Below are 9,842 nucleotides of genomic sequence, written 5' to 3' on the forward strand. Positions count from 1 at the left end.
TATCATATTTTTATATCTCCCAGTCTTTAAGAACAGTGTCCACATTTAGATATTGGCTCCTAATTTTCTGGCTCTGCTTTGCTTCAAAGATGACTCTTTACAGACAGTGGCCTTAGCAGGTAAATCAGTTCCTGCAAGTGCAGCCTCCTACAATGAAGACAAATTCAGTGTGCGTTTTGAGGGCAACACCAGCCAATATTTTATTATCTCTTCTGAATCATGACGCTCAGTGAAGTGTGGAACTGATAAAAGGTGAATTTACTTTAAGGTTCAAGAGAGAAAACATAACAGCTTATGAAAAGTTTCATCATAAATGCATCAATGAAGTTACCTAGGGAGACTTGTTGATGGTGAAACTCTCATAACTACAAAAATTGCGTCTCATCTTCATGACTGGTAGTCTAAATGGAGTCTCAGGCTGGCTTGGCATACAGTTTGTATGATCTTCATCTTCTCTTGCAGGTACAAAGCAATGCTTCTGTTTTGATGTAGTGTCCCAAGATCAGGAAGTTTTTTTTTTTTTGGCATTAGGCCAAAGGACAAGGGAGATACAGTCTAGCTAAAATTACATATTGATCTTCCCTTCAACCAGTATGCTTTCTAAGATAATTTATCCTAATTCTTCCTTAAGATATGGCTATGACTTTTCTTTTTTTTTAATATATCAAAATATATTTAATCACCTCTGTGTTAAAGGACATTCAGATTGATTCCAAGTTTCTGTTTCTAAAAATAATGAATGATTAGACTTCTTAAATACATACATAATGTACATACAAAAAATGAAGATCCTCAATCAAAAATATCTATTTAACCCACTTCTCTCAAATATTATGGCAAGGTGTAGCCCTACTAGGGAAAAATAAGCACCTTTTCTCTCATTGGCTACTGTTATTTATTTATTTTAGCAATAATTATTATTTAAGAATAAATGATTATTACTTGACAACAATTATTAACAATTATTATTCCTATTTATTGGCTATGTTGCTAAATTTCAATCCATATGTATATAAAATATATGTCATCAGTCAGGGTAATTGACATCTCCCTGTCTTTAACAATACTTTGTGATTATAGACTAGGAGCTGCTTTTATTTTGTCATAAAACATACATTCATCATTGTGAACTATAACCTTCTTACTGTACTGTGCACCACCAGTAACTTATTCTTCCTCTCTCACCCTGATTTAGGGCTCATTTTCTAAAATTCCGTCTATTCCTTCTACCTTTTTGAGTCCCTACTATTCATTATTTTTTTTCTTCCACTTGTAAAGGAAAACATGCAGTTATATCTTTATGTGTCTGACTTATTTCATTAACATATCCTCCAGTTCCAGCCATTCTGCTCCCAATGACAGGGAAGTGAAGATATGGCTATGATTTTCAAAACTTATTAGCCAGTTTCTTAGGTGGTAATTGTTCCTCTGGCAATCTTCTGATTTTGATTCTGATATATTTAAACAATGTATTTATTTATTTTATTAAAAAAGCACCAATTTTGAAGTGTTGTCATGTATAGAGATTCAATAAAGACAACTGTGGAAGTGGGGTGAACTAAATGTAGAGATCTGTAGCACAGCTTTTCATGATAGCGGGCGCCATGAGTGTTGTTCCTTCGTATTCTTCCACTCTGGTATGCTTCCCAGATTGCTTTCTATCTTCCTGTTCCCCTTCTCTACTCATTATTAATAATTGTTCAGTCCCTGAAAGTAGGAAGCAATGCTTATGCCTATTTTCCTTTTTGTAAACTTCAGATCCATAGGCTTGAATGTACAATATGCTTTGCTTTGTGGCACACTGATTGGTCCATTAAAACCCTGTCCAGCAATAATGTTCACCAGTTGATTGTAATGTTATCATTTCAAAAACTGTGATAAGGGGATTGAAAATTAGCCAGAGCTATCTCCTTTACCATACACAATTGGGTTTACTAACTGTTTGAAGGCATAATAGTCATTGGAGTATGAAATAAGCACTATTCTGTATTCTTATGTTTTGTTCTGTATTAGTGTGCATTTCATAGGGAAATGCTACGTTTCAGCTTTTTCAGTTCTATAATAAGTTAGGTAAGTAGTTGAGGTATTTTTACAGATAAATAATCTAATCTGGTAGAATCAATTCAGTCTGGATTCTGCAAGTTGCATAGGCATTTCTAAATATTCTTTAATGGAGATGAAAAGCTTTTATTAAATCAGGGTCAATAATACATATTTTTCAAAGAACTGTTGACAGTGTTATTTGCTTTTCTATTATAGAAGCTTTTAAAACTATTTCTCATGTTTTTAATTGTAAAAAAGCATTGTGTTTTATACTGACTCATAAAATGTGAGTGTGTGTGTGTACACAAAAGCTTGAGAAACAGCACTTTGTATTTTTGTATAAAATACACTGTGATTTTCTTGGCGATTCTCTTCGGTTGCATTTTAAAAATTGGTCAAGTCAATTGATTTCTTTAACTGATCTAAAGTACCACAGAAAAGATCACATAATAGCATACAGGTGTTTCCATAAGTTTGCAAGATTATTTCTGTTTTGAAATAAAAAAGCAGAAGGAAGAAATAAGAAACAGCAGTAACAATTAGAAAACAAGAGAATAATTTCACCAATGTGCACATTATGTAAATCTTATTTGAATTCCCAGCCATGATAAACATATGTCTGAAACACTTTTGCAAAAAGTGAATGAAACTTTAGGCATGAATGAAATATGAGCAAATTCTAGTCTACTGATGCAATTATTCTCATAGAAAAAGGATTAGTTATTTTAGCAATTCACTGAAGCATAATTATCTTAGAATTTTGTTGTATGTGTAATATATAGGAATCAATAGCAAAATTTCCTTTTTATGCTACTATATCCTTTAAAAAAATCAAATGTTTTATTCTAGTCTTTTTGTGAACTTGTTCTTTGTGGATGAAGTATACTATATCATAATTTCTTAGTTGGTAAAATTTGGATTAAAAATCCTATCCTTCCTTTTCTCAAGGGAATATTGAAATAAAAAAAAGTAAACTTGATTAGAAAAGTTATCACTTACTACTGAAAGTACCCACTGAATGTTGAATTAGTTGTTAGATGTTATCCATTAGGGATTAATGATGTAAACCAATCATTTTTAAATTTTTCAGAAGAATTTCAAAGCATACAAATTATAAATATTTATTTTATTCCATTAAAGAAATGTTTTATTGACACAAACATGCACAATCTACAAAGCACTAAGAAATTTAAATCTCCACGTCCTAACATGCAGGTGGCAGTTCGACATCCAGGGTGGAAAGAATGCTTGAAGGAGATGGCCGCGGGTGGGATTGTCATGATGGAGAAGGCATCTCCACAGGCGAAGGGCGCCCAGCTGTGACAGCCTGTCAGATGCTCTCTCCTTATTGAGGATCATGAGAGGCATTCCATTCAAGGCTAGGTGCATGATCTGGTGCTCTTCAGGCCGGCCCAAACTCTCGGAATCTCTAGGATGGAAGGGAAATAATTTTTCTGTTTCTGCATGGGTGTCATCTGAGGCAGGGACGGAGGTTTTTGCTTTAATATTCTTCTCAGTCATCTTTTTGGCAATGCTTGCCTATTTGGTTTGAGGAGTTTGTTCATCTTCACCGACTTTATTGTAACAAGGTTGAGAGTTGCCAAGGCCTTTCTGGCAGTTTTAGGTAAAGCCGGTGCAGCATCCAACGTTTTGCCCGTAAGTGGCGTGGAAGCCTGCAATCTCCCATCTAAGGCTTTTACTGCGAGCCCAGGTCCCAACTTCAGCTCATCCTTCAGAGCCACGTGGCTACCAGGTTCTCTGTTTTCCTTATCGATGAAGAGCAAAGTAACCATCCTGGATTATTCTGAGGTGAATCACTGCGAAGGTCCAGGATGCAACCCACGGCTGTGGCTCCCCGGGGCTCATCCCCAGCACACACACTCCATCTTCTTCTCATCACTACCCAGCTAGTCCAAGTATCAAATTCAGCACCCTAGATTCTACCCCTGCAGCCTGTTAACAGCCAACCATGTGATATTTTGATACATGTGTGCAAGTTTAATGGTCAGTCAGGGTAAATACATGGATCTCCCCAAACAATGTATTTTTATGGAGAACACATCAAAAACTACTTTCTATAACTTTTATGGAGAATTTTATAGTACATTAACCTATATATGTTTACCCCAGTTAGCAACAGAACACCAGAACTTCTTACTAGTGTCCTACTATAACATAGGACCAATTAAACAAATTTTCTGCATTCTTCATTAACTCTCTCCTCAGGGTGACCCACTCCTCTCATAACTACCATTCCACTTTGAACTCCCAAGAGCTGAAATCACCTTTTTCTTTCCTTTTTTTTTTTTGTTGTTGCTTGTAATTCCACATGTGAGTGAAGTATAATGTAATATTTGTCTTGCTGTACTTGATTTACTTCATTTAACATAGTATCTCCAAATTCTTTTCATCTTATTGCAAAAGACAAGATCTTTAAATCTTGTTGGTGGCTAGTAGCATTCCATTTTGTGTATATACCACATTTTTATAAGTTCATTGGCAGGCTGAAACTGGTTATTTCTACTTCTTTGCTTTTATGAAGGGCTTCTTTTTGGCATTTTTTTTTGGTCCTAATAATATCAGTGCCTTTGAATGTGTATCTAAAAATGGTGAGATTGCTGGATAATATGATAATTTTAGTTTTTGAAGGAAACCTCACACTGTTCTTCATAATGACTGTAGTAATTTACACCAGATGCCAAGTGGTCTCTTCACATGTTTGTCAGCTCTTATCTTGTGTCATTTTGACATCCACCAATCTAACTGGAGTGAAGTGATATCTCATTGTGGTTTTGAATGCATCCTCCAATGAGGATCATACTGATCATGTTGGTTTTTTTTTTCAAATGTGCCTGTTGAGCATCACATGTTTTCCACTGAGAAATGACTGGTTAGATCTCTGTTCCATTTTTTGATTGTATTATATATTATACATATTAATATATAGTCACAAACACACAAACAATTGCATGTCCTCTTCTATTCTAGGTCCTGGTCACCTGATTTTCTTTGTGTTTGTCTAGTAAGAAATGTCTAGTAAGAAATACCAAGGACTTCATACATTTTATTTCTCTGCCTTTTTCTTGCTCTTTCTCTTTATTGCTACTTCTATCTCTATCTTATCTTTCTGTCTTGTCTCTCTGGCTTAATTTAAAATTTATTTTAATGTCACCACATCTCTCATTTTCATGTCTATCTTGAATTTCTTAAGACTAAATCTAATACAATTTTAATGTGTTCTTATAATGCAGTTTTCGAGCTAGTCTTCATAACACCACGTTTATTTGGTTCACAATTTTCTTCCTGTATCATAGTTATCTTTGTGCAGAAACAGATATGCTCATTCATTTTGATATCTTGATTCATCAGATTTGGTACAAACTTGCATATAATAGGTACCAAGTAAACGTTTGTTGAATCAATTCATTTAAGTAAGAACTACATGTGTATATAAAATAAATTATTCAGGGTCATGTAATATGTGTTGTGTAGAGAGTAATGTATATAGCACACAATTGGCAAAATTTTGTTCATTTTTAAGGTTGCATTTATTGATTTTCATCACTTAGAAACAGTCTGATGAGATGCTAATATACTTATGTCACATAGTGTTTTTAAGAGCTCTTCTGGAAAGGCGATATAATGAGAAGGTTCAGCTTAGTAGATTATAGTTACTCAATATAAAAGCTAAAAAATAGTAATATGTATACCATAGTCTAACAAGAGGTAAAGTGAAGGCATAAAGCAATGAATTTACTTCTCACATCTCAAACAATGATATCCATTAGATGCTAGCTAAAGTTATTAAGTACATGGAAAAAAGTATGGGTATTCTTCAGAAACCTGAAAATAAATCTATCATATGATGCAGCCATTACACTCCTGGGAAATGATCCAAAGGAAGTGAAATTAGCATATGAAAGAGTTAATTGTATCCCCATGTTTACAGGAACTCAATTCATAATAGCTGATATATTAAATCAACCTAGATATTCATTAACTGATGATTGGTTAAAGTAATTGGAGTATATATGCACCACTGGATACTGCTGACCCATAAAAAGGATGAAATCCTGCTTTTCACAACAAAATGGATGCAGTTGGAGAGACTCAGTGAAACAAGCCAGCTCCAGAAAAGACAAATATGTTTTCCATGACTTGTGGTAACATACAGAGTACAAAACAAAAATGTAATATATATGAACAAAACTGTCATTTTGAGATATGATTGTTGTTTATAGCCCTTGTTTATATTCTTAAGGAATAATGATTTTTCTACTTAGTACTTCTTGAATTTTCTGTTAAGTGGAAGGTTAGGCTGTGGTGATAAAGTAAGTTCAAAGTGTGTCAGTAATAAAAGAAAGGATGTCTATGTAAAAATTGAAAGAAAAATAAGGAAGAAGGAAGGAGGGTGAGAATGAAATAGGGAGGGTCTTCTGGTGCAAAAGTGGAGAGCTGATCTGAGTCCCCAGCTGGTCCGTTTTGCCACAGGTGTAGTTACCATCCAGCCCGGAGGAGCCTCCACTGCCACAGCTGGGCTGACACCATACTGCAACCCAGCAGCCTCAGAGCCACCTCCTCATTGGCCCTAACCTAAGCTCCTCTCACTGCAGCAGGGAGCAGTGGCCCTGACAGCCTCACCTTCAATCTGGCAGTGCCTGCTGGCAGGACAAGAAGGGCATCTCAGTAAAGGTTTTGGAAGTGGTATGACAGTCAAATGGTTCAGTTTAAGAAATAGGCATGGTTTCATCAATAGAAATGACCTCAAGGAAGACAATTTGTACATTAGACTGCCATAAAAATGCAACCACAGGAAGTTCTTTCACAGAGTTGGAGATGGGGAGACTGTGGAGTTCGGTGTTGAGAAAGAAACAGTGCCAAGGCAGCACAAGTTCGAAGCCATGGCCAAGCTCCATGAAAGGCGGTAAATATGCAGTGCACAGAACCTACGGGTTGGACACAGTATCCATACCCGCTTGTGCAGGAGCAGTTAGGGGTGTTGCAGGTAAGCAAGGTGCAGAGGAACAAGTAGACCAATGAGACTGAATAGGGATCAGGGTGATAGAATGGAGTCTGTAGTGGTCCTGCTTCCAAAGGCAACCTTAGGAAGATGGCAAGGAAAGCAGGAGGAAAATCAAGATGAGACTCAAGGTCAGAAGTTGCCTCATATTTGGTACTGTCTTAACTTCAACAAAATACACAAATGCCCAGGTAACCCTAGACCACAACACAGCAAATAGACAAAATTAGCAAATTCATTGAGAATTCGTCTGCTCCTAAGACTGAGCAGGGCAGAGCTGAGTAAATCCCACCTTAACATCTGTACTGCCATCTGGTTTAGTCACCCCACAAGAGGAAATGAATATGAAATTCCAGCCACGAGAAATGAACCAGAGGTTGGAGCTGAAGACCTTAAGTGCTTGCTTCTTACCCTTTACTAGGATTTTCTGTTTTCTATGCAGCATGGGGTTGTAGTTATTTTTTACCTGAAGATGTCTGCTTTTGGCAGTGACAGCCATGTTTTTAAAGCAATGTTGGGCTTTTTGTACAACTTTAAAGATTTTTAAATTGTTTCATATGTGGCCAAGTTGAAACTTATATGAACTGCATTTTTAATTTGTAGAAAAAGGATAAAACCTGATTTTTTAAAGTTAACAAAATGAAAGCACCTAAAATTAGAGATCTTAAATAATTCAGAAAAAAAAACAGTATACATTTGAAGTACATGAACGTTGTTCTCTGTATATAAATTTTTTTATCTAAATATTGTTTAGATATATAGTTTGACACCAGTCTCCCTAGAAATGTAGAGTTAAGAGTGTCCTCAGAAGATGTGTCTATGTGAGTGGAAGATTGAATGAGAGGTTGTAGCTTCTTATCACAGATCTTTGGTACTAATAGGGAAGAATCTAGAAGAACATATTCCATAAAAATCTATTTTATGGTTCTGCTTCTATCAAACTATTTTTGAGGCCCATGCATTTTTCATACATCTGGATATTCTTCATTATCTTATTATGAACTGAATGTAGTGATTTTTTTAAATTAAGTGCTGAATTGCCATGCTAAAAATAATTGGGCCATCTTACTGGAATGTTGTTAGGGGTGGAAATCTGCATCCCTAGAAAACTGACTTCTACAACCTGTGCTAGAGTTTAGAGTTTCCAGGAAATAGAGAAGTAAAGAATTCATAACAACTCTCAACCTTCTCATAAGCTGCCTCAGTTTATTAAACCTGTTTAGTCATTCGTGCTAGCTCCTAACTTTGATTTTAGCTAAAAGGCCAAGAAACATGCTAATTCCTTCAAAGGAATTTCTTTTCTGCTTTTCTTGGGCATAAAAACATTAAGGACACACCGAAATTGTAATGGTTGTGAATATAGGTGTATGTGAGAATGTTGGTGATTGATAGTAAATATTCTGGAGGCTCAGGAGTCTGACTGAAATGGTGGGCATTTGTGTTTTTATAAATGTCACCCGTTGTTTCTATAAATGGTCTTAGTTGGCTAGTGTATAGGAATATAACTTCTAAAAGATAATCACCTGTGATATTGTGCACTATAATAGGTTATTCTAGGGTCAGAAATTGGGCTCTTGGAGAAGGGAAGTTTATCCCCAGAGTCTCTTACTCCAGAGTCTTTTACCACAGAGTCTCATTGTAGTACCTGGCAGAATTTTTGCCATAACGATAGTTTTAGTTTTCTATCACTGCTCTAACCAATTACCACAAATGTAGTAGCTTACAAGAAAGCTCTGTAGGCTAGAAATCTGGCACTGTCTAATGTCAAGGTGTTGGCCAGGCTGTGCTCCTTCATGGTGTCTCCAGAGGAGAATCTGTCTTGCTGCCTTTTCTGGCTTCTGCCCACCTTCTTTGGCTCAAGGGTGTTCTCTTTGTTTTAGTGCCAGGAACACTGTATGTCTGTTACTGTTTTGCATAGTCACATTTCCTTCTGTCTGTGCTGCTGTGCTGTAAAAGAAAAGTTTTGGTGAGGAAAATTTGGTCTATGGATAATTTTCTTAGACAATTTTCATGAGACATTTAAGAAAATCACAGGATTCAGTTAGATAACCATTGTTTTCAATATATTGATACACTATGTGGAGTAACAAATAATAGAGACAAAAACAGTTTATTAACAAGCATTTAACTGCAAGAATTCTCAGCAAAGTTACATGTAGTGGCTGTTCACTAACATTCTGGTAATATTCTTTTCATCTTGACACTTGGCTAGAATTCTCAAGCGGTGTTAATACAAAAGCCTTATGCTTTTCTCAACAATCAATTTTTGAAATATTATCAGTTTATCTAAAGTGTAAACATACAGAACTGCACAGGGTGAGTAATATCTTACTTATTATTTTATCTCCCAGTGCTTATCCTAGTGTCTGGCACATTGGGAATACTCCATTAATGTCTATGAAATGAATAGAATAATTTATAATGTTTTTCTTCATCTTTCCAAGATACCATATACATAAATTTAGAACTTGGACTGAATTGTCTGTGTGCCCCTTCCAGTGTCAGCACCTTCGGCTTCTATGGTTCTTTTATGCTTTTGGTTGTTGTAGAGATCAGAGTCTTACTCGTTCCTTCCTTGGGTGTTGCTCTGCTGCTTGGACAGAGTGGATCCAGACTCCAGGGCACTCTGTCTCCGCATGTTATTTGCTGATTCTGTTACTTGATGACAGTCATGGGAGGGGTATTTTGATGATGGAAAAGGCATAGATAATCTTCCATTCCTCTGATTCTGTAGTGATTGGATTATAAAACAGCCAGTCAGCACTTTTCTCTTTCCCTG

The 9,842-nt window shown here is 35.9% G+C and overlaps 1 pseudogene; it reads right to left on the reverse strand.

Annotated features, from left to right (window-relative positions):
* Nucleotides 1–3,232: 3,232 nt before the first annotated feature.
* LOC101535890 (securin-like) lies at nucleotides 3,233–3,836 on the reverse strand (annotated as a pseudogene).
* Nucleotides 3,837–9,842: the final 6,006 nt, after the last annotated feature.

The sequence above is a fragment of the Ochotona princeps genome, chromosome 5, assembly GCF_030435755.1.
Source record: "Ochotona princeps isolate mOchPri1 chromosome 5, mOchPri1.hap1, whole genome shotgun sequence".
Taxonomy (NCBI): Eukaryota; Metazoa; Chordata; class Mammalia; order Lagomorpha; family Ochotonidae; genus Ochotona; species Ochotona princeps.